Source organism: Gouania willdenowi, unplaced genomic scaffold, assembly GCF_900634775.1.
Source record: "Gouania willdenowi unplaced genomic scaffold, fGouWil2.1 scaffold_269_arrow_ctg1, whole genome shotgun sequence".
Taxonomy (NCBI): domain Eukaryota; kingdom Metazoa; phylum Chordata; class Actinopteri; order Blenniiformes; family Gobiesocidae; genus Gouania; species Gouania willdenowi.
The window spans coordinates 398854-422176 of NW_021145026.1; the positions used below are offsets into that span (position 1 = coordinate 398854).

The 23323-nt window shown below is 44.9% G+C and overlaps 2 protein-coding genes across 3 annotated transcripts in view; both read right to left on the bottom strand.

The window, feature by feature from the left end:
* LOC114459136 (E3 ubiquitin-protein ligase TRIM39-like) overlaps positions 1–23323 on the bottom strand; it is a 476570-nt gene that overhangs the window by 297167 nt on the left and 156080 nt on the right. The gene's annotated exons all lie outside the window — the stretch shown is intronic.
* Positions 1–23323, bottom strand: part of LOC114459132 (NLR family CARD domain-containing protein 3-like) — a 331402-nt gene that overhangs the window by 94386 nt on the left and 213693 nt on the right. The gene's annotated exons all lie outside the window — the stretch shown is intronic.

Consider the following 23323-nt stretch of genomic DNA (forward strand, 5'->3'; position numbering starts at 1 on the left):
ATGCAGACGGGCCCGGCTCACACCGGACAGGCCTCCTACATGTTTACTTCACCACACTCCCAGCTGGTCTGGCTCACTCACAAAATGCACCACACACCCATACCCAACCCTTGGGGGGCTGGATGGTGGGGCTGGGGGTGGAGGGGGCCGCCACCTGTGTTACTATGTAGTGGCGTGGGGGCGGCACTCCCACCTCTAGTTGCCCTACTAATCCCTCCAATTTTAATCACATCTCAACATGCCACCCCCCGGAGGGTGTATTATCACTTACACCCTCCGGCCTATTACACCACATACACATAAATCCACAGAGGCTGGATGGGGAGCACCGCTCCCCTCCATCCCCCTTCTTTTAATCACACCCCATACATTCACCAAACACACACATTCACACAGGGGATCGGGAAGTGCCTCTCCATTGGGGAATGGAGAGGCACCATAACAGGGTGGTGGGTTGGTACACACATTTGGGCCTCTCCGGTGGGGGCCTGGCCCCTCTGTTGGTGGCTGGGCCACTGCATAGAGTAAAAATACATCACGATGGTGCGGTCGGGCGTGGCGGTGGGGCTCGGAGGGGCTTTGCCGGGGTCTCTCCTTGCGGGGTCTTTCCGGGCGGTGTCGGCCTGGTGGGGCGCGGGGGTGCCTCTCCCCCTTGGGTGTGGCTTGGTGCTTGTTTCGTCTCCTGGTGGCCTTGGGGGCGGGCCCCGCGGTGTGCGGGCCCGGGGCGGCCTGCCTCGCCGGTTTGGGGGGTGGGTGTGCTGGGGGGGTGCTGGTGTCCTCACCGGGGTTGGGGCGGGGTTGTTTGGCGCCTCGGGATGATGCTGTTTACTGGGGGGGGCGGCGCTAGCTGTTCCGGTGGTTGAGGTTGCTTTCGGCCGCCTGGTGGGTACGTCCTGCCATCTGCGGACTGGTGGGTGGGTCCGGGGCATCTTTGGCTGGGGGCTGCTGTCCCGCACTTGATGTGTGCCGTTGGGGTGCCTCCGTCCCCGCGGTGGGGGTCGCCGGTTGCTCGCGGGCCGGCGGGGGGCGCTGCCCTGTGGCTTGCGCCGTCCGGGGGGCGGCGGGCCCTGGGCTGCTGGCCTTGTGCCGTCTGGGGCTGTGCGGTTCTGCTGGGCTGTGGCCGGGTCCTGGGCCGGGGTGGGGGGCGCGTCCCGGGGGGCTTGGCCCGGGGGCTTGCCCTTGGGGGGTCCTGGTCCCGGGGGGTGCTCCTGGGGCCCGGGGTGCTTGGCCTGCTGGCCGGGCCGGTCCTGGCGGGGGTCTTTCGGGGCGGGTGGCGCGTGCCGCGCCCTTGCGTACCTACTGGTACGGCCCCTGCTTGGGCAGTGCCCCGTGAGGCAGGGTGTCGGGGCCCGAACAGGGGGCCACATCCCGGCGGGGCGGTCTGGCTTGGCCCTTGGGGGGGGCCCTGGCTTTAAAAAAACTGAAGCTCGTGGCGCGGGCGGCATCAGCAGGGGGTGATCTGGGGCGCCATGGGGGGCTAGGTTGGGGTGCCTGGGGGCCGGCGGGGGGACTCCCAGCGGCCCCCTGGTGCCTTATGCGGCCCCCTGGTGCCTTATGCGGCTTGGGGTGTGGTCGTCCTCCCTGGGCGGGCTGCTCCTGGTGCTGCATCCATTCCGGGTCCTTCTGGCCTGGGGTCGGGCCCCTGCTGGCTCTGGGCTCGCCGGCGGGTGCCCGCCGGCTGCCCGTTCGGCGCGGCTCTGGTCGTCTGCTGGGCGTGGGCTTCGGTTCCTCCGCTGGGGCCTCGGGCAGGGAGTTCTCTGGGCCCTCCCCTCGGGGGGTTGGGCGCGGGGGTGTGTGTGGGGGGGGGGGGGGGGGGGGGGGGGTGGGGGGGTTGGGGGTGGGATCGGTGGCGTGGTGCGCTGGGTCCTTGGCTCCTTGGGGCTTTCTCGGGTGTGTATGGGTGGGGCGATGGCTGCCTCTCGGCTTGGGACCTTGGGGGCGTGCGGGGGGCTGCTTGGCCGTGGGGTGGTCGCCGGGGGCCCTTAGGCTGCCCGCTCTCGCTGCTGGCCTGACTGCTTCTTCGGGCCCGGGGGCGGCTCGTGGGTTTTGCAGTGGCGGTTCTTGGAAATACATTTGTCATGTATGCACTGGCCTTGGGCTGTGGGATAACACTCATACTGGGCTCAACCTTAGACACGTTGTTCCCAAATACCTGTTTTATGGAATTTCCACTCACCTCTTCCTCTGTTCACAGCCACCACTATTATTCCTAAACCGCACACTGGTCACCAAACTGCACAATATACACAACCACAATTTCACATCGCATCACTTGGAACCTAACAACTATTCCCCACTCATTCCATATCCTATCTTGTATCCCTCTTCCCTGTTAACTTCCCCACCCCCCTCCAACCCCTCACCTTGGTGTAAACACTGCCCTCTCTTTTTTTACATCCTCCCTTTAATAAAGTATTTCTTACCCTTCCCTAGGGAGGGCTGGTGATGGTCACAATTATGCAATGAAATAAATAAATTTATTTAATTGCAATAATAAAATATGCATTGCTGTTAAAAGATTGCACTTCTTGTAGTGTTAACCTTCGACAGCATGTGCAGACAAGGTAAAAAAAAAAAAAAAAAAAAAAAAAGAAGTGACCAGTCAATGGGTGTACCCATTGTCTTCAAAGGAGGTCCATCTACTGACCCACAGTGAGTCCACATGAAGAAGGTTGCTGGTTGTCTTCCTGATGGTCCAGGGGCCTCATTTTTTGATCCGTTCATAGAACTGGTTCTAAATACGTTCAGACCAATGAAATGTAGAATGTGCACCAGAACAAAAAGAATCAGTATTTATGAAGCGTGTGGACAGAGGTCGTACACACAGCAGTGTTGATTCATCTCTCAGTCCATGTGGACTAAAGTGTCAATCACTTTTCTTTGTTTTCACACTAAATACAGTCACCAACTATTTCCTCAGTCACTAGTTATTATTATTAATAATTATACATTATTATAATTAGTTCACCACCTGATAAACACTAAACTTTTACAGCACATTTTTCAAACACTAACACACTTTAGGACCAATGCTTGTTAACAATATAAAATAAAGTGTATTAATCTCTGATCAATGAATGGATCATATACTGTGTGGTAAACAGAGGAGATAAACACGTATATTTATATAAACATATTATTACTGATGGTTTAAACACATGGAGACTGTGATCATCTCAATAAAAAGTACATGATACTTTACAGTTTTTTATTGCTAACAATCATTGGTGGAAAGTGAAGTCACATGATCTAAACTCTAACACATGTCCATCTGTCCAAAGCACAAATGTTAATTACTGTAAATGACTGATTTAGTCTTTATTACATCATATACAAACATTTAGAACCATCAAAGATCTTATTTTATAATCAAACCTGACATAAATCATTCAAAGTTAAAGATCAGATGTATTTAATGTAATGCTCTTTGTTGTTAGTATTGTGTAGTTCAGTGTGTGTTTCCATGGTAACACTGTGTGTTAGTGTTGTGGTTCAATGAGCTTCTGTTGAGGTGTGTGTGTGTGTGTGTGTGTGTGTGTGTGTGTGTGTGTGTGTGTGTGTGTGTGTGTGTGTGTGTATGTGTGTGTGTGTGTGTGTGTGTGTGTGAGCAGCTTCAGGTTGGACTGGTTCTACATATTTTATTCAGTGAAGTAATGAGGGTGTGTTAGAGTCTCAGCATGTGACCAAACAAGCAGTAAAAACTACTCATGTTGGTGGTTAAAGTTACCAACAAATGGTTTATCAGGTTATCAGTGAAGCTGTGCTTAAAAACAAGGTACTTTATGTTATGAATGAAAAAATATAATAGTTTTGGTAACACTTTAGATTAGGGAACATCTATTAACCATTAATTAGTTGCTTATTAGCATTAGTAACATATTGGTTCTTAATTAGTCATATTAAGTACTTATTAAGTACATATAATGCCTTATTCTTATTAATGTCTTATTATACACTTAATGGCAGTCTCACAGTCCAAACATGGTAGCATGTTGAGATCATAATTCATATACAACAACTTCCTTACTTACTACTAATAAGTAATAATTATGAGTTTATTGAGGGAAAACTCTTATTTAATGGCTTACTGGTTGTATATGAAGGCCATGCAGAATAAGGCATTAATAAGTATTTAATAATGACTAATTAAGAGTCAGTATGTTTAGTAATTGTAATGCTAATAAGCAACTAATTAATGGTTAGTAGATGTTCCTTAAACTAAAGTTTTACCATTTGACTTATTTCAAGATCTTAATTTTATATAAATTACTATAAAATGACAAAACAACAAAAGTGTACAACAATTATTACAACGTTGCTGAAAACTGAACGTAGTGGGTACCATCGCTCCGTAGGGGAGCTAAATGACAACGTTGGGGGTCCCTACGCTCAACAGTACTGGAGAGAACCCTGGAAATGTTACTTTTTTTCCACAAAATATTGTAAACAGAGCTTTACAAATACTACTGTAAGGTTTTTTTCTGTCCTTTCTATTCAGATCATTGAATTGAACAGATCTGAGGACAGATTACAACAATAATACTTTTTCTCAGTGTAGTTTATTCTTAGAGTTAGGGTTAGATTAGAGTTAAATTATATGTAATGTATGACACTTGTGAGTGTTTGATGAATAGTTTGTTGAACTCAGCACTAAACATTAAATTCAAATGAAGATAGGTAGCAGTGGTGCTGTTGGATGCTGTTGGATGTCACGTTCAACACTGCAGACGCTCCAGGTGCAGGTGATCAATGATGGAGGTGTAGAACTGATCACCTCCTGATAATGTGATAGTGTTGATGGGTTTAGTTCCTCCTGCTCTGCTCTGTGACTGATCAGCCTTTCTGGGAGCCAATGACCTCAGGTTGGTTAGGGGGGTCATTAGCCCCAGCTTCAGTACGTAACTGTATCCCTCTATGACCCATAGAGATGTTGTAATAAATCATCAGAGGTTGATCAGTCATTTCTAATCATTGTAACACTCACCAATGGAGGCTCAGACAGCAGCTGGATGTACACTGGGATGGCTTTAGTGCACGTTGTCTGTCCAACATTTACAATCACAGCATTAATCAGTCACTATATTTTGGGGGAGGAGCCACAGATCAGCTCCATCTTTAGACATTCTCCTGCAGAGAGCACAGCTCTCCAAATCCTCCAATAGTTGACAATAAGCCATGTCAGCACATTCTAAGTGTTCTTTTCAGCTTGTCCTGTCAACGCTGTGTTTAAAACCTGTTACACCTTTTACTCACACCATGTACTTTATTATTATATTAATAACTTTTATTAATTAGAACAAACAGAACACATGAGGTTTGACATTGATGAACACTCATAGACTCTGTGTTCTATCTGTAGTTTCACTGTGTGTGTGTGTGTGTGTGTGTGTGTGTGTGTGTGTGTGTGTGTGTGTGTGTGTGTGTGTGTGTGCGTGTGTGTGTGTGTGTGTGTGTGTGTGTGTGTGTGTGACACAATCTGTGTGTAGAATTAGGATTCATAAACATAGTTGTCTGTGTGTAATTCATTCTGTGTGTCTGTAATCACATCCGTATGTGTGTCATCAAACAGGACATTCTATTGGCTGTCTCTGTACATGTGACTTTTAGAACACATTTGGAGAATAGCCACCTTTTAACTTGTAACTCCTGTAATACCAGTAGAAACCAGCAGTTGTCACTGGTACCAAGTGACTGACCCTCTAATTGGAGGCATATATTTATATACCTATGTCATATAACATATAATATAACTTATAACATATCACTTATTAATAAAATGCGTTTATAACCAAACCACCTCCAACAACACAGAAGAAGAAGAGGAAACTACCACTAAATAAATCAGAAGAAGAAGAACAGGGGAAATGAACACTGTGTACATGCACCAATACAACTTTATTTATCTTAACAAAAAGATCAATAAAGCTGATCAGTTACGATGCGTCTCTATGGATACTAGATGAGATCTTCATTATAACGTCTGTAGTTGACGACATCACGTTCACTTGATAAATCGTTGCCTCGGCTCCTTGCGACAGTGAGACATATAATAATAATAATAATAAAAATATTAATAATATATATTCCATCAAAGACAGAACAGACAAACACATACGACACCAATTCATGTACTGTTTGTTCTTTGGTTATTTATGTATTTATTTAGTGTAGGAAGAGGACCAGAGATAAACACTGATTTCACACGTCTTCAAAACATTAAAGAGAAGGTTAAACTCACTCATAGTTCACATCTATAAACGTTGTTTGTTTCTACATGTAACACTATTTTAGTAACAGTTGGTGGCACCGTGGGTAACATTTGGTTCAGTTTGTCTCAGATAGTGTGAACTGTAGCACCTGGAATACAGTGTGTGATGACATTAAATAATCTGGTGTTCCTAGTTATTAAATCACCAATAATTAGTGACTAGGAATGTGTGTGAACCTGTTACACTGACCAGGAGCGTCTGATGGTGAGAGGGTCACTGATGGCTTCTAGGGACCCTCCATCGTCTGGGTCGGCTGGCGTAGAAGCAGCTCTGCAGCAGGTGGAGTAAAGCGGTGTTTGTTGATGGCTGTACGTGGAACCAGAGTGTCTCTGTACTGCTGCTCTGAGAAGTTTTAGACAGGCTACGGAGTATTTGGACTGATGGGAATTAAGTCCCAGCAGTGGTGGAGGCGTTTTCCTGGTGGTTGTTTCAGTCGCTCAGTTGGACTGAGTTTGTCTTCATTTTCGTATGAGAGGGCTTCAAAACTATTATGGATAGTAAGCAGAGGAGGGACAATATAAATAAATAATTTCACAGTGTTTTCCACCTTTAATGTGACCTAGAACCTGTACAATACAAGTGAAAAACAAACTGAAACATTTCATGGAGGTGATGTAAAAATAAAAAAAACTGAGAGAATGAGGTTGCTGAAGTGTGCACACCCTCTTATACAGACCCTTTCCAAAAAAATAGAATATCATTAAAAAGTTGTTTAATTTCCATAATTCCATTCAAAAAGTTAAACTTTAATAGATTATAGATTCAAGGCCCACAGTTTAAACGATTTAAAGTATTTATTTGTTTATTTTCACATAATTTGGGTTTCCAGCTCATAAACCCCACAAAAAATAGAATACTGTGAAGTATTATTAGTTCAAGGATGTGCATGTTTATGCAATTAGGTTCTTTTTTTAGGTCTTAAGTTTTTTTTTATTTTTTATTTTCCCCTTTAGGTTTACCTTTAAGTGTTGTAAGAAGCAGTAATACAGTTACCAATGCCACTCCTTACCGACAGTCACTCGTCACAAATATGCACATTTATTGGTATTCTGTGATCTTGCTACTCCACCGTTGTCATTACCATCTCCGCCGCAGTATATTATTAGTTTCTGTATGTCGACTCTACAGCAATGCGCAGAGTTGTGTCCATGTTAATGGCACAGACTTCGACTGGTTTCCCATCTCCAGTGGCGTTCAGCAGGGCTATGTGGGGCAGCCCCTGAACTCTTCAACTGCATCATTGACCATCTGATGTCCAGGGTTTGCAAACGGGTGCCCGGAGTGTCCTTCGGCAGCTTCCATCTGACTGACCTGGAGTATGTGGACAACACCATCCTGCTCAGCACATCCTACAGCCAGTTAAGAGACGCCCTGGGCATATACAGTGAAGAGGCAGAGAAGCTTGGCCTTCAAGAGAGCTGGACAAAGACCAAGTTTATGCATGTCGGTGAAGGACCAGATCCACCCCCTCTTCAGCTTGGTAGCAATATTGTTGAGCCTGTCAAAAGCTTTGTATATCTTGGCTCCACAGTAACAGACAATGGGGACCTAAAACCAGAAATTACTCACAGAAGAGCCCTGGCAGCTTCAGCTCTGTAGTCTCTCTGGAAACCACTCTGGCGGCATTGCTCCATCTCACGCAAAGCGAAGCGCCGAATTTACAACTTGGCAGTACTCTCCATCCTGCTCTATGGCTTGGAGACATGGCCCTTGAACAAGACTCTGGCTGCAATAATAGATAGTTTTGATAGCAGGGCTCTCAGAACCATCGAAAACATTAGGTGGCCCTAGTGGGTCTCCAACTTAGTGCTAAGAGCCCACACATGTCAGCCTAGAGCAGGGTTCTCAAACTCAAATTACCTGAGGGCCACAGTAGGCAGAGTCTTGGTGAGGCTGGGCCGCATCAGGTATTCCACAAAAAAACTTTGGTAAAAAAAAAGAAATCTTCATAAACGTCATTACTGACAGTTCTTTAAAGATAGGGTAGGCGATTTTCATAAGTTAGCATGATTTTAAATGTAGCCTCCCCGACGGCTCCGCCTGTACCCCTCTCGCCCCTCCCCTCTGTGAAGAAACTACATTGTCTCATGTCTCATTCAGCAGTAAGTAAACAAGAAACTTTACCATTATATATGTTTAAAAAAACTTGACCAAAAACTCTGTTTTAACTCTGTCAGCGGTGACATGCTTTCAGTGTGAGCTTGTGCATGCAAGGGGTTGAGAACGAGCAGGGAGACAGGAAGACGTGATTGGTTAAAAAAAAATGGTTCGTGTTTTTTTCCATTGGTTGAAGTTATTACAGATTTACAGCTGCTACAGATGACACATTTTCATTCTTTTTTCAGAGCACATAAGATCTTAATTTCTGTCAGGACATAAAGATAATTTCAACCAAAAACTTAAGAAGTGTATCTGGAGAAAATTACCTACCCGAGCTTTAATGATGTCGGCTAATTGCTGTCGCTTTCCTAATGAAGTTTTTTTTTTTTTCTTTTTCCCAAGCAATAAAGTTAGTCACATGTTTAGCCAACCAGACGCACGGGGAACGTCATTTCCTCTTTTTCTTTTGGCAACAATACGGTGGATAATGAACCACTCGGCAGCAATGTGCTCAATGTTCATGTATTTCGTGATGACATGAACATCGTGACATTTGTAGATGGTAGATAGTACCGAGATAGAGAGTGGAAAAAAGCCGATCGCCATTGGAGCGTTTACTATCTGTCGGGACAGTGGGACATTAGCCGATTATAGCCAATATAAACCATGGGACGCAGCCACAGAGGCGTTATTTACTGGCTTTTATTTTCTATAATAACCCCATGGAATCAGCTGTACGTTCCAGCCAACACCGATGATTCGTTGACTATAACCGAGGCGAGTAGGTCCCTATGAGCCCCCAGCCTCGGAAGCGGGATGGCGAGTGCGAGCTGGCTGGGTGGGTGGCTCTATCGGTGGTGTGCTTCCCTTGGTGACATCGTCAATGCACAATGCTGTAAAGTGCCATTCATATTGTAACAGACTAGGTCCTATGTTACTGAGTTATGTTCCTCGTGTAGTTTATTCAATGTTTAACAGGTGTTGTGGTTTCCCATGGCATTTGAAGCATCGTTGTTATGTGCAGCTTTCTCTGCCAATTGGTTCACCTGGACCGGCCTCACCGCAGGAGCCCGAGTTAATTAGTTAGTTTTGTATGTGTATGGTGTTTTAATGTTTATTTTATTATTTTTGTATATATATATACATGTGTGTAATGTTTTAAATGTTTGCCCTATTTAGTGTGGTGTGTTAAAAAGCCTGGGTGAAAAGTGGCCCATTGAGAGTGGGAAGCACCCCCAATCAAAAACCCCCCACCCGGCTGCCCTGTCTGGTGGAGTGAGTGGTGAACATGACTCAGCACTTTTGATGGACTGTTTGGTGTTGATGTAAATCTCAGCAAACAGTGGAAGGTGAAAGAGAAAAGGCTTTGTAGGAATGGTCTCCAGTGTGTAGGTGAGTCTTAGACAGTGTGATCTTCAGATTTATGAAGGATTGAAGACAAATAAAGCCTCAGTCCAACAGACTTGTTCTCTTGTTCAGTGGAAACATGCTGAGATGTTCCACACGTGAGCTGAGCTCCAAAGGCTGCTCCACACACACTGCACTGTGGTTCTGCAGGACATCACCCACTGTTACTGATGTTCACATGATGTTAGAAGAGCTTCCTGTGCTTTCCTCCAGCTGCTCCTCAGCATGTCTGAGTGTCTGTGTCTTCTCCACAGCAGCTTGGAGGGTGTGGATGGTTCCTCTGGAGCTGATCCTGACTCCATCTTTACGGTGTGTACGTCTACAAAGACACTAAACCTGTGTCATCCTGTGATCAAACCACTGTACACACACACACACACACACACACACACACACACACACACACACACACACACACACACACACACACACACACACACACACACACACACACACACACACACAGATGATTGGAGCAGACCTTCACTCATCACCTTTAATGTGTTTGTGTTCCAGCTGCTGGAGGACAACATCATCAGCTTTGTTAAGGCTGAACTAAAACACATGCAGAAGATTGTAGATGGAGATGATCCAGAGTGCTCAGAGAGTCAGATGGAGGGTGAAGATGAGGAGCAGAGGAGGAGCAGGGAGGCCTTTCTGAACATCACACTGTATTTCCTGAAGAGGATGAAGCAGGAGGAGCTGGCTGAGCATCTGCAGAGCAGTAAGAGCATGTGAACATCAGTCACATTTAATCTGAGGAACCATCCAGTCTGAGAACATCACACACTTTGATCTCCAATGTTCAAACCTGCTCTGACTTCTCCACTCTAACATTAAGTTTGTCTTCATTCAGGAACAAAGGCTCATCGATACCAACGTGAGCTGAAGTCCAAGTTGAAGAAGAAGTTCCAGTGTGTGTCTGAGGGCGTGGCTAAAGCAGGAAGTCCAACCCTCCTGAAGGAGATCTTCACAGAGCTCTACATCACAGAGGGAGGGGGAGGAGAGGTCAACCAGGAACACGAGGTCATACAGATAGAAACAGCATCCAGGAAATCAGACACAGCAGAAAGAGCCATCACACTAGAAGAGCTCTTTAAAGCCCCTCCTGGAAGACCTCGACCAATCAGGACAGTGATGACAAAGGGCGTGGCTGGCATTGGGAAAACACTCTTAGCACACAAGTTTACTGTGGACTGGGCTGAAGACAAAGCTCAGCAGGAGGTCCACTACACATTCTCACTGACCTTCAGAGAGCTGAACGTGCTGAGGGGGAGGAGCTTCAGCTTGGTGGGACTTGTTAATCACTTCTTCTCTGGAAGCAAAGAAGCAGGAATCTGCAGCTTCCAGGACTTCCTGGTTTTGTTCATCTTGGATGGTCTGGATGAGTGTCGGCTCCCTCTGGACTTCCTCAGCACTCAGACCTTGACTGATGTCTCAGAGTCCACCTCGGTGGAGGTTCTACTGATAAACCTCATCAGAGGAGAACTGCTTCCATCAGCCCGCCTCTGGATAACCACACGGCCTGCAGCAGCCAATCAGATCCTGAATTTGTGGACATGGTGACAGAGGTCAGAGGGTTCACTGACCCTCAGAAGGAGGAGTACTTCAGGAGGAGGTCCACAGATAAAGAGCAGGTCAGCGGGATCATTTCCCACATCAGGACGTGTCGTAGCCTCCACGTCATGTGCCACATCCCACTCTTCTGCTGGATCACTGCTACAGTTCTGGAGGACGTGTTGAAGAGCAGAGAGAAGGAAGAGCTGCCCAGGACTCTGACTCAGATCTACAGCCACTATGTGGTCCTTCAGAACAAAGTCAAGATGGTGAAGTTTGATGGAGGAGCTGCCACAGATCCACACTGGAGTCCACAGAGCAGGAAGATGATGGAGTCTCTGGGAAAACTGGCTTTTGAGCAGCTGCAGAAAGGAAAGCTGATCTTCTATGAGAGTGACCTGACAGAGTGTGGCATGGACCTCAGAGCAGCCTCAGTGTGCTCAGGAGTGTTCACACAGGTCTTCATAGAGGAGAGCAGCCTGTACCAGGACAAAGTGTTCACCTTCATCCACCTGAGCCTTCAGGAGTTTCTGGCTGCTCTTCATGTCCATCAGACCTTCATCAGCTCTAAAGTCAACCTGCTGGAACATCAACCACAGAATAAGTCATGGATGCTTTTATTTCAAAAAACAATTCTGAACCTTCTCCATCAGAGTGCTGTGGACGAGGCCTTACGGAGTCCAAATGGACACTTGGACTTGTTCCTCCGCTTCCTGCTGGGTCTTTCACTGCCGACCAATCAGAGGCTCCTACAAGGCCTGCTGACACAAACAGGAAGTGACTCACAGACCAATCAGAGAACAGTTAAATACATCAAGGAGAAGCTGAGTGAGAGTTTGTCCACAGAGAGAAGCATCAACCTCTTCCACTGTCTGAATGAAGTGAATGATCACTCTCTGCTGGAGGAGATCCAAGAGTTCATGAGATCAGGAAATCTCTCCACAGAGGAACTGTCTCCTGCTCAGTGGTCAGCTCTGGTCTTCATCTTACTGTCATCACAAGAACATCTGGATGTCTTTGACCTGAAGAGATTCTCTCCTTCAGTAAAAGCTTTTCTGAAGCTGCTCCCAGTGATTAAAGCCTCCAAGAAAGTTAAGTATGTGACTTTAGAAGAACATGTCTTTAATTCTCTCACAGACAAACATCTGTAAGGTTTCTCTGATTCTTCATCAGGTTGAGTTCCTGTGGTCTCTCAGAGAGAAGCTGTGCAGCTCTGTCCTCAGTCCTCAGCTCTCAGTCCTCCAGTGTGAAACATCTGGACCTGAGTAACAATGATCTGCAGGATTCAGGAGTGAAGCTGCTGTGTGAAGGACTGAAGAGTCCTCACTGTAAACTGGACTCTCTCAGGTCAGTGGATCACATGTTCCATCAACATTGTCCTGTTCCTCGTCTCCTCACTTGTTTTCTGAGTTGTGGATGTTTTTCTGAATCCAGTCTGTCAGGTTGTGTCATCACAAAGGTGGGCGGGGCTTCTCTGGCAGCAGCTTTGAGCTCCAACTCCTCCAGTGTGAGAGAGCTGGACCTGAACTACAACCATCCAGGAGACTCAGCAGTGAAGCTGCTCTCTCAGAGACTGAACACTCTGAGGTGAGACACATCACAGCAGCTCATCACATGTTCACATAAATCCCCATCACATGTGTGACAGAGAGCTGTATCAGAGGAATGTGATGAAGGTGTGAGAGGTGGGACACTAAAGGAGGAGGACTGGGACAGGTTAGAGGGATGAAGGACAGAGATAAGAAGGGAGTGAGGAGAGGCTGATTGAGAACTATGAGGAGCTGATGAAGGAATGAGAGAGAAGATCAGAGGAGGTGGAACCAATCAGTGAGAATTGTGTTCATATAAAAATATAAATATAGCTTATGAAATTACATTTAAATCTTTTCTCTGACACAAAATTAGGGATGGATAAATTACTGCCTGAATACTTAAATAAATGATTGCATTTCCAGCTGTGAATGTTACTAACCACTAAAAATCAAAACCAATGTTTTAAATATTCAATCAATTAAAGGTAGGGTAGGGGAATTTTTCCTGATACACTTTAAGTTTTTGGTTGAAATTTTCTTCATGTTCTGACAGAAATTGAGATCTTATGTGTTCTGAAAAAGGAACAAATACAATCCATCATGTGTAGCAGCTGTAAACCTGTAAAAACTTTGACCACTGAAAAAATATGGTTAGTTTTTTTATTAACCAATCACGTCTCTCTGTCTCCCTGCTCGTTCTCCACCCCTCGCGTACACGAGCCCACACTCATAGCGCATCATTGGTGACAGACTTAAAACAGATTTTTTAGTCACGTATTTTAACATACAGTATATAATAATAAAGTTTAGTGTTTACTTACTGCTGAATGAGACGACGTAGTTTCTACACAATACAAACGATGAGCTTAGATCCACTTCTGCAGCAGCTGTGCTAATGCATGTGAGTGAGACGGAGCACAGAGGGGAGGGGGGTAAGCTACATTCAAAATCATGCTAGCTTTCAAAAATCACCTACCCTGCCTTTGAAATATGAAAATATTTATTTCATTATTACATTCCAACAATGCATAATATAAAATAAAAAATTAAATTGTTTAACTTGACCCACTCATACAATTATTAAAACAGAAATATGTATGTTTTTAAAACGTTTTAAATCTATTTCAAACTGTAGACTTATGTTACGAATATCATTGTTTAACAATTGTTAGAGTTTTCGAGCTAACTCTCATGTTCAGTATCTGAGATTTCATACAGAGAGACATAGTCAGAGGTTTTTGCTGAATCAATCAATCAATTTATTAGAGATGAACAGAAAATGAATCAACAAGTCATAACAAGTCAATAGAAGAACACACACTAATCTAAAACACAGCTGTGGTCCTCAGAGTCTGCTCACTCCCTGGACCCCAAACATAGATTTATCAGTGTTTTTATATATTTAGAAATCAAATGATCAGCTCCTTGTAATTAGTTAAAGATGTCATTTACTGGTGATTTAAAGCAATACAAATTATGTTTAAGATTTATTGATTTATTCATTATTATTGATCATTAGATCAGATGTTCTGAAACTGTTTGTCCTTGTTCTGAAAATGACAGCTAACAAGTTGATCTGAATAGATTTATTGAGTATAAAGATATATAATTATAGTATTACACACAAAAAGAAACCATGAATAATAATCCATTCTAACATTTCCTCTCTTCACACTGTTTAACAGTGTGACTATATAAAATTATGAATAAGACAAAATATTTAATTCAGACTATGTTTTAATATGTTATATTAACGTTATTTGGAAATTATAATATCAGGTTACTTAAAGTAAGCTCGTTAATTTATTTTATTTTTCCTTCAATTTTATTTCAAGTTACATTCCTATTTTGTTTACCATTGTTAGAGTGGGCCAAAAACTTTTATTTAACTTTATAACATTTATTTAGATTTACTGTTAGACTATGTTTTAATATAATAAAAAAGTTATAAGTAGAACAGAACAGAATACAAACATGATTTGTATTTAAATTGTAAACTTGAAATGATCCACTTATATTTATCCATACAAACAATAACTGAATACATGCTCATCAAAATCAATCTTATAAAACATCACATGATTACAAAAGATGTTGTAAGATTTATTCAAAACATATTTTATAATTTCTTTATTACATACAACCACATAGTGTGGTGAGTCTATGATTGCTATGTAGTGTGTGTGTATTTTATTTTAATATCACTTCTCTTTCCATGTGAATGTGAAAACCCACAGCAGGAACCTTAACTGATTGATTGAATGATTCTTATTTCTTAGTGAGGAAAAATACATTCACGGTCCTGCCTGCCCACAGCGACCAGTCAGGAAATGACTTTCAGAAATTAATATCAATCTTTATCAAATTTATATGGAAGCTTTTGAAGCACAAATGACAAAAACACATGATCACCCTCTAATATAAACTGTGCAGAAATAATTTATCAATATAATATAGAAACTTTTGTTGAATAAAAATCTATTGAAACACAGTGATATCGCTTACTCATTTAAATTACAATTATATGAATCCATATGAGTTAATTAGTGTTATTCTATCAGCTGTTCTATTTCCTAACTGAGCAGGTGGTTTGTTTCAGATTATTTTAATTTATATATAAAGTATTTTATCATTGCCCTCTCTTGTACCTTATTATATTTATTAAAAATGAATAAATCATAATTAAAAATAGACTAAATCAAATACTTATCCAATGGTTTCTGTTCTCAGCTGGTGATGTCTGTATCCTGTGAACAAAAAACTACATTTATATACATTTCAAAGGTTGATTATTATTTTTTAAATATTTCAAGTTATAATTTCTATCCAATTTTATCTATGTCTACATATTTATTTATCTATCTGAGGATATAAATACACATAAGGGTTTTAGTTGTGAGATTTTTAGAACATAAATAGAGGTAAATGATATTCTACACAGTTGTAACATAATATTCAAACTGACAGAGATTATTAAAGAAGTGAATAAAAAAGTAAGAAAATAACCCAAAGAACTGAAAAGTAAATCAAATCATTAGAATAAAACAGTAATTAGAACAAACACAAATGTAACCAGGTGTTATGTTAATTTATGCCTCTACTAATATTTATATAGATTACAAGGGAACAGATTTTTGATTGTATTTATGTCTTTATTATCTCTCTAAAGAGTCCTAGTTAAATCTATAGACCACGTACCATGTACAGTTCAGCCCCCCCACCTTTGATTAGACGTTTTAGGTGGTGAGGTTGTTTTTATAACCTCAGGTGATCAGCCACTGTTCTGCATTCTGGGCCAGGGTCTATACAGTATATATGATTCCTCAATATATGAAATAATGTTATCCATGTCTGTTATTAAGATCATTTGTTCATTTACCTTTTAACTAAAAAATATGACTTTTATTCAAGCTACAACTGTAAAGTGTTGGGGAGTGTTACAAAAAAAATAAAGTCAATCAACTCTAATCATCAAGAGAAAGAAAACAGTATGAAATCTATAAGTATGATATCCAAAAGTTATTCTAATTGTCATTTCAAAAATATCAACGTATGATCAACAAGAAAAAGTTTTTAGTAATACTTTAAAAAGAAAGATCCTAACCCATCTTAAATTATAAATATTTAAAGAATTAAAAAAAAACTGGTATGTGTGTATGTATGTGTGTATGTATATATGTGTGTATGTATGTGTGTATGTATATATGTGTACAAACAGCTATCCTTCTATCACATGATCACTCACTCAAAGACACGCCCTGGTACATTTTTCACTCACAACACGTTTCTCTCAGTTATACATAAAGTGTCATCATCCATCAATCAATCACTCTATGACACGCCCACTGGCACACTCACACTCACAACACGTTTCTCCCATACATACAGCATGACATCATCCTTTTTTTTTTTTTTTTTTTTTTTTTTTTTTTTCACCTTGTTTGCACATGCTGTTGAAGGTTAACACTACAAGAAGTGCAATCTTTTAACAGCAATGCATATTTTATTATTGCAATTAAATAAATGAGTTTATTTCATTGCATAATTGTGACCATCACCAGCCCTCCCTAGGGAAGGGTAAATACTTTATTAAAGGGAGGATGTAAAAGAGAGAGGGCAGTGTTACACCAGGGTGAGGGGGGTGGGGGGGGGGGGAGTTAACAGGGAGGAGGGATACAAGATAGGAAAACGAATGGGTGGGGAATAATCAATAAGTTTCAAGTGATGTGATGTGAAATTGTGGTTGTGTATATTGTGCTTATTGTTGTGTTATCAAGCCAGTCTGGTGACCAGTGTGCGGCTTAGGAATAATGGTGGTGGCTGTGAGCAGAGGAGGAAGTGAGTGGAAGTTACATAAAACAGGTATTTGGGAACAACGTGTCTATGGTTGAGCCCAGTATGAGTGTTATCCCACAGCCCGAGGCCAGTGCGTCCATGACAAATGTGATTCCAAGAGCCGCTACTGCAAAACCCATGAGCCGCCCCCGGGCCCGAAGAAGCAGTCGGGCCAGCAGAAAGAGCGAGAGATCTAGGGGCCCCCGGCGACCACCCCACGGCCAAGCAGCCCCCCGAACGCCCCCAAGGTCCCAAGCCGAGAGGCTGCCATTGCCCCCCCCATACACACCCGAAAAGCCCCCAAGGAGCCAAGGACCAAGCGCACCACGCCACCGACTCCAACCCCCAACCCCCAGGCCCCCCAGCCCCCCACCCCCCCACCACCACCCACACCCCCGCGCCCAGCCCCCCGAGGGGAGGGCCCAGAGAGCCCCCCGCCCGAGACCCCAGCGGAGGAGCCAAAGCCCACGCCCAGCAGACGACCAGAGCCACGCCGAACAGGCAGCCGGCGGGCACCCGCCGGTGAGCCCAGAGCCAGCAAGGACCCGACCCCAGGCCAGGAGGACCCGGAATGGATGCAGCACCAGGAGCAGCCCGCCCAGGGCGAACGACCACACCCCAAGCCGCATAAGGCACCAGGGGGCCGCTGGGAGTCCCCCCGCCAGTCCCCAGGCACCCCAACCCAGCCCCCCCGGGCGCCCCAGATGCTGATGCCGCCCGCGCCACGAGCTTCAGTTCTTTAAAGCCAGGGCCCCCTCCAGAGGCCAAGCCAGACCGCCCCGCCGGGATGTGGCCCCCTAATCCCACCCCGACACTCTGCCTCACGGGGGACTGCCCAAGCAGGGGCCGCACCAGAAGGTATGCAAGGGCGCGGCACGCGCCACCCGCCCCAGAAGACCCCCGCCAGGACCGGCCCGGCCAGCCGGCCAAGCACCCCGGGCCCCAGGAGTACCCCCAGGGACCAGGACCCCCCAAGGGCAAGCCCCCGGGCCAAGCCCCCCGGGACGCGCCCCCCACCCCAGCCCAGGTCCCGGCCACAGCCCAGCAGGACCGCACAGCCCCAGACGGCACAAGGCCAGCAGCCCAGGGCCCGCCGCCCCCCGGACAGCGCAAGCCACGGGGCAGCGCCCCCCGCCGGCCCGCGAGCAACCGGCGACCCCCACCGCGGGGACGGAGGCACCCCACCGGCACACATCCAGCGCGGGACAGCAGCCCCCAGCCAAAGATGCCCCGGACCCACCCACCAGTCCGCAGATGGCAGGACATACCCACCAGGCGGCCGAAAGCAACCTCAACCATCGGAACAGCTAACGCCGCCCCCCCAGTAAACAGCATCATCCCGAGGCGCCAAACAACCCTGCCCCAACCCCGGTGAGGACACCAGCACCCCCCCAGCACACCCACCCCCCAAACCGGCGAGGCAGGCCGCCCCGGGCCCGCACACCGCGGGGCCCGCCCCCAAGGCCACCAGGAGACAAAGCAAGCACCAAGCCACACCCAAGGGGGAGAGGCACCCCCGCGCCCCACCCGGCCGACACAGCCCGGAAAGACCCCGCAAGGAGAAACCCCGGCAAAGCCCCCCCGAGACCCACCGCCACGCCCGACCGCACCATCTTGATGTGCTTTTACTCTATGCAGTGGCCCAGCCACCAACAGAGGGGCCAGGCCCCCACCGGAGAGGCCCAAATATGTGTACCAACCCACCACCCTGTTATGGTGCCTCTCCATTCCCCAATGGAGAGGCACTTCCCGATCCCCTGTGTGAATGTGTGTGTTTGGTGAATGTATGGGGTGTAATTAAAAGAAGGGGGATGGAGGGGAGCGGTGCTCCCCCTCCAGCCTCTGTGGATTTATGTGTATGTGGTGTAATAGGCCGGAGGGTGTAAATGATGATACACCCTCCGGGGGGTGACATGTTGAGATGCGATTAAAATTGGAGGGATTAGTAGGGCAACTAGAGGTGGGAGGGCCGCCCCCACGCCACTACATAGTAACACAGGTGGCGGGCCCCTCCACCCCCAGCCCCACCATCCAGCCCCCCAAGGGTTGGGTATTGGTGTGTGGTGCATTTAGTGAGTGAGCCAGACCAGCTGGGAGTGGGGTGAAGTGAACATGTAGGAGGCCTGTCCAGTGTGAGCCGGGCCCGTCCGCGTGGCGGGCCACGCGAGAGGGTAGATGGCGCAGACGGGCAAGTGGCACTGCGGGCCCCGGAACAGCACAGCCGGAGACCCCCCCCCACGGCACCCCCCAGACCGCGCCGGCCCCGCGGAGCACGGCGACACCCCCCACCCCCGGGTACAGCCAGGCACCAACAACATCCCCCGGCGCCCCAGGGGGCGACCCCCGCCGCCCGCCGGCCCGGAGCAACGCCACCCCGCCACCAAGGGGAGCGGCCGAGCAGGGGGGAGGCCCATGCCCGCACCAGGGCCAGCACAGGCCCACCCGGCGCCACGATACAACACTCTCCACCGGGAGGCGGCCCCGGCCCCCCCGACGAGAGAGGACGCCATCCACCGCCAAGCAGGGCCATCCCGCCAGCCACGGACCGGCAAGCCAGAGTACCGAAGCACCCCCAGCCCGGAACCGCCCCCCCACACCAACGGCGCCAATAGAGCCCCCCCCCCCCCCACGGAGGCAATCCCCGACGACCCACACACCGGCACGAGACACCCCCCCGACGCCAGCACACCCCGAACAACAGCGGGCCCAAGGCCACCAGCCCCGCCCCGCCCAAGGCTGCGCAGCGCCGCCACGAGCCGCGGCCGGTCCCCGGGCAGATGGCCGGAGAGCACCTCCCCGGACACGTAGCCCAAGGATCCGCCCCCGGGGCACCCCCGCCCCGGAATCGCGCCCACGGCGCCCGGTGCACCCAGCCAGCAGACCAGCCAATCCCAACGCGGATCCACCGGGCCAGGAACCACGCGCCGCGCCCCCGCACACCCGCCCAATACGACCCCCGGGGAGGCCCCATAGCACCCCTCACCCCACCCCCTAGCCATAACGTCCACACCCCGGCCATCGCGGTCGTACAAAAAGCCCCCGAGGGGGCCCCGCCTGGCTCGCCGCGCAAGCGACATCCCTAGCAAAGGTGCGCCCCAGGGAGCCAAGCCAAGGACCCGCAAGGGCCAACGGAGCAACCCACAGCCACACCCCGCCACCCAGCAACCCAGGAGGCAATCGCCGACCCCGGGCAGCAGCCACCCCCAAAGCTACCCCCACCCCGGATCCCCCCGGACATCATCCTTATTCATTCACCCACACATACATATATATATCTATGTGTGTGTGTGTGTGTGTGTGTTGTTTCCATAATATATCATTTAATCAATGTTTATGTGTTGTAATTATTCTGTTGTGTAAGTGTTTATTTTCTAGGTCAAACAATGTTATTTTTCTATTCTTTCTGTATCAGTTGTGAACAAGTTGTGTTGTGTGTTATCTAATGTTCTTTCTACCAGTTCACTGCAGTTCACACAAGATATAGTTTCATAATCATTCATTTCATTCATGTCAAAAAGAGGAGAAATTGATTTCTGGTTTATTTATTAAAGCTGTTTTAATTTAATATCTGTTGATTTGGACATTTCTGCTTTAAGATCAGAAAAACATTTGTTTGATGTGTGTTTTGTTTCTATGTTTATTATTATTAAATAATGTAATAATGTGAAAGTTGTGACTTTTTAGGACATTAGTGATTTTAAATGAAATATTCAAAATCAAACTAAAACATAAATATTGTTGTGTTTCCTATTTTTATTCCTTAGTTTTTTATATTTTAGGTTTAACTTTTCAATAAAATAATTACTGGTCTATGGAGGAGATATTTTTATGTGAAACATTTCAAATCTAACTTTGAAACAAAGGCTGAACTTTTATAACACAGTTTCTTAACCAAAATGTATTTTAGTTTATTTTCCTAATTTGATATTACTATTTAAGTTTTTTAGTTTGTTCAATAATTAGTATTTTATCTTATTTCCTTAATGTATTTGTTTTTTAATTAAACATGAGACAAATTACATAATTATTAGTGTTATCTATAAAACCTTATGGGAATTGAACATATAGTTTTGATTTAATGATTTTTAAACTGATGTGTTTCATGTTAACATACACCAGAAAACCATTAAGAGACCAGCAGACATTACCAACACTAAGCTTCTATGTAATATTAATGTTCAATGTTCAGGGTCAAAGTTCATTCCATGTGGTTCAATGTCTCCATTTATTCAGAGTTCATATTTTAGCAGCATCAGCATTATTGTTTTCTGTGACGTGTCCTTCAGTCTTTACTTGTTTCATCAGGAGGGAATGATAAGTTTAGTCTTTTCCCAGTAGCAGTTTTTTCAGAGTGTTTCCTCAGAGTTCATTCTGTATTTGTCTATAGTATCCATAGCAACGGTCATCTACCAATCACTAACAGCCACTGGTAGATGACATGTCCCAGATCAGTCTCATTTAGATTATTTATCATCATTATTCTTATTTCATATTTATATTGATATTATTATTGTTATTATTTTCATTTTTCTTATTATTATTATTATTATTATTATTATTATTATTATTATTATTATTATTATTATTATTATATTTCTGTTTTGCAATAGGCTGATGTTTTGGTGCTTGTGTTATTTCCTGGTTTTATTTATTTTGATGTCATGTTCTTGTAGGAAACAGTTTGTTCTTTATTCTGAGTTTAACATAATCAAAACTATCTGGATGGAGCCATTTTGAGTCTATAAGTTTTTATAATGTGTCTGTGTTTGGCTATTTTCAAAAAACAAAGTTGTTCTGATTTTTTATTTTATTTTAGCAATACCCATAAGGTTTTTGGTAAATTGTCATTAAAACAAAAGTATTTTGTATTTATTTATTTAAGATTAAGATTAAAGATTAAATCGGGGCTTTCGCCTTTAATTGGCCATATTGACTTATTTAAGTATTTGTTTACTTATTTCTTCTTTTAATTCATTCATTTTTATATTTATTTGTGTGTTAGCCTTCATTTATTCATTTAATTAATTTCTTAGTCGATTCTAGTTGTAAAAGTTTAAGTAGTAAAAATATCTTTAAACATAAGTATTTTATAATTATTATTTCTAGTGTTAATTATTTGTGTGAAGTTGTTCAGCTAATGTTCAAATCTATGTTTCTTTTTCTTTTCTTTTTTTTATGTGTGTGTTTATGTGTAGATATATATGTATGGGTGTATATGTATTTTATCAATCTCCATTTATCATTTATATATGAGTGTGTAATTGTATGTGTTAGGGTTAGAGGGTTAGGGTTAGTAAATTATACTTCTGTGAATATGTATTGATGTCTTTTGTTTAATTTTTATGTTTTTGAAATAATCACTATATACAGTCAATCAATAAATTGAGTAAATTATTTGTTTACTATTAATCCCTTATTAAAAATAATCCCATCTCTTTTAATTGTTCTATGGAATAATGTACTTTTACAAAGCTATATGAAACAAAGAGGTTTGTTTATTGTAATGTATTAGAATTAAAAAGACAAATGTATATCTAAAGGGAGAATTATACTTTAGTGTGTGATATTATCCACATTCAAAAACTAAAAAGAATAAAAATCTGTACGACTACCAAACTTATTTAAACTACAAGTTATAACTATTAAGAGCATTTTTACTCAATACATGAAGGACAAGAACATAAAGACTAAAGAAAAGAACCATTTAAACAAATTAATCAATGTTTGATACTGTAATCCTATTAAACAACAGCAAAAACATAAACAAAGTTATTGTCCATGATCAGTATGTCAACTCTAATTAGAAGAAAAAGTAGAAAGGCGCCGACACACAGAGAGAGGCAGGCAGAGGCAGGCGCCGACACACAGAGAGAGGCAGGCAGAGGCAGGCGCCGACACACAGAGAGAGGCAGGCAGAGGCAGGCGCCGACACACAGAGACAGGCAGAGAGAGGCAGTAGCCGACACACAGAGAGAGACACGCAGAGAGAGGCAGGCAGAGGCAGGCGCCGACACACAGAGGCAGGCAGAGGCAGGCAGGAAGAGGCAGGCGCCGACACACAGAGAAAGACAGGCAGAGGCAGGCGCCGACACACAGAGACAGGCAGAGAGAGGCAGGCAGAGG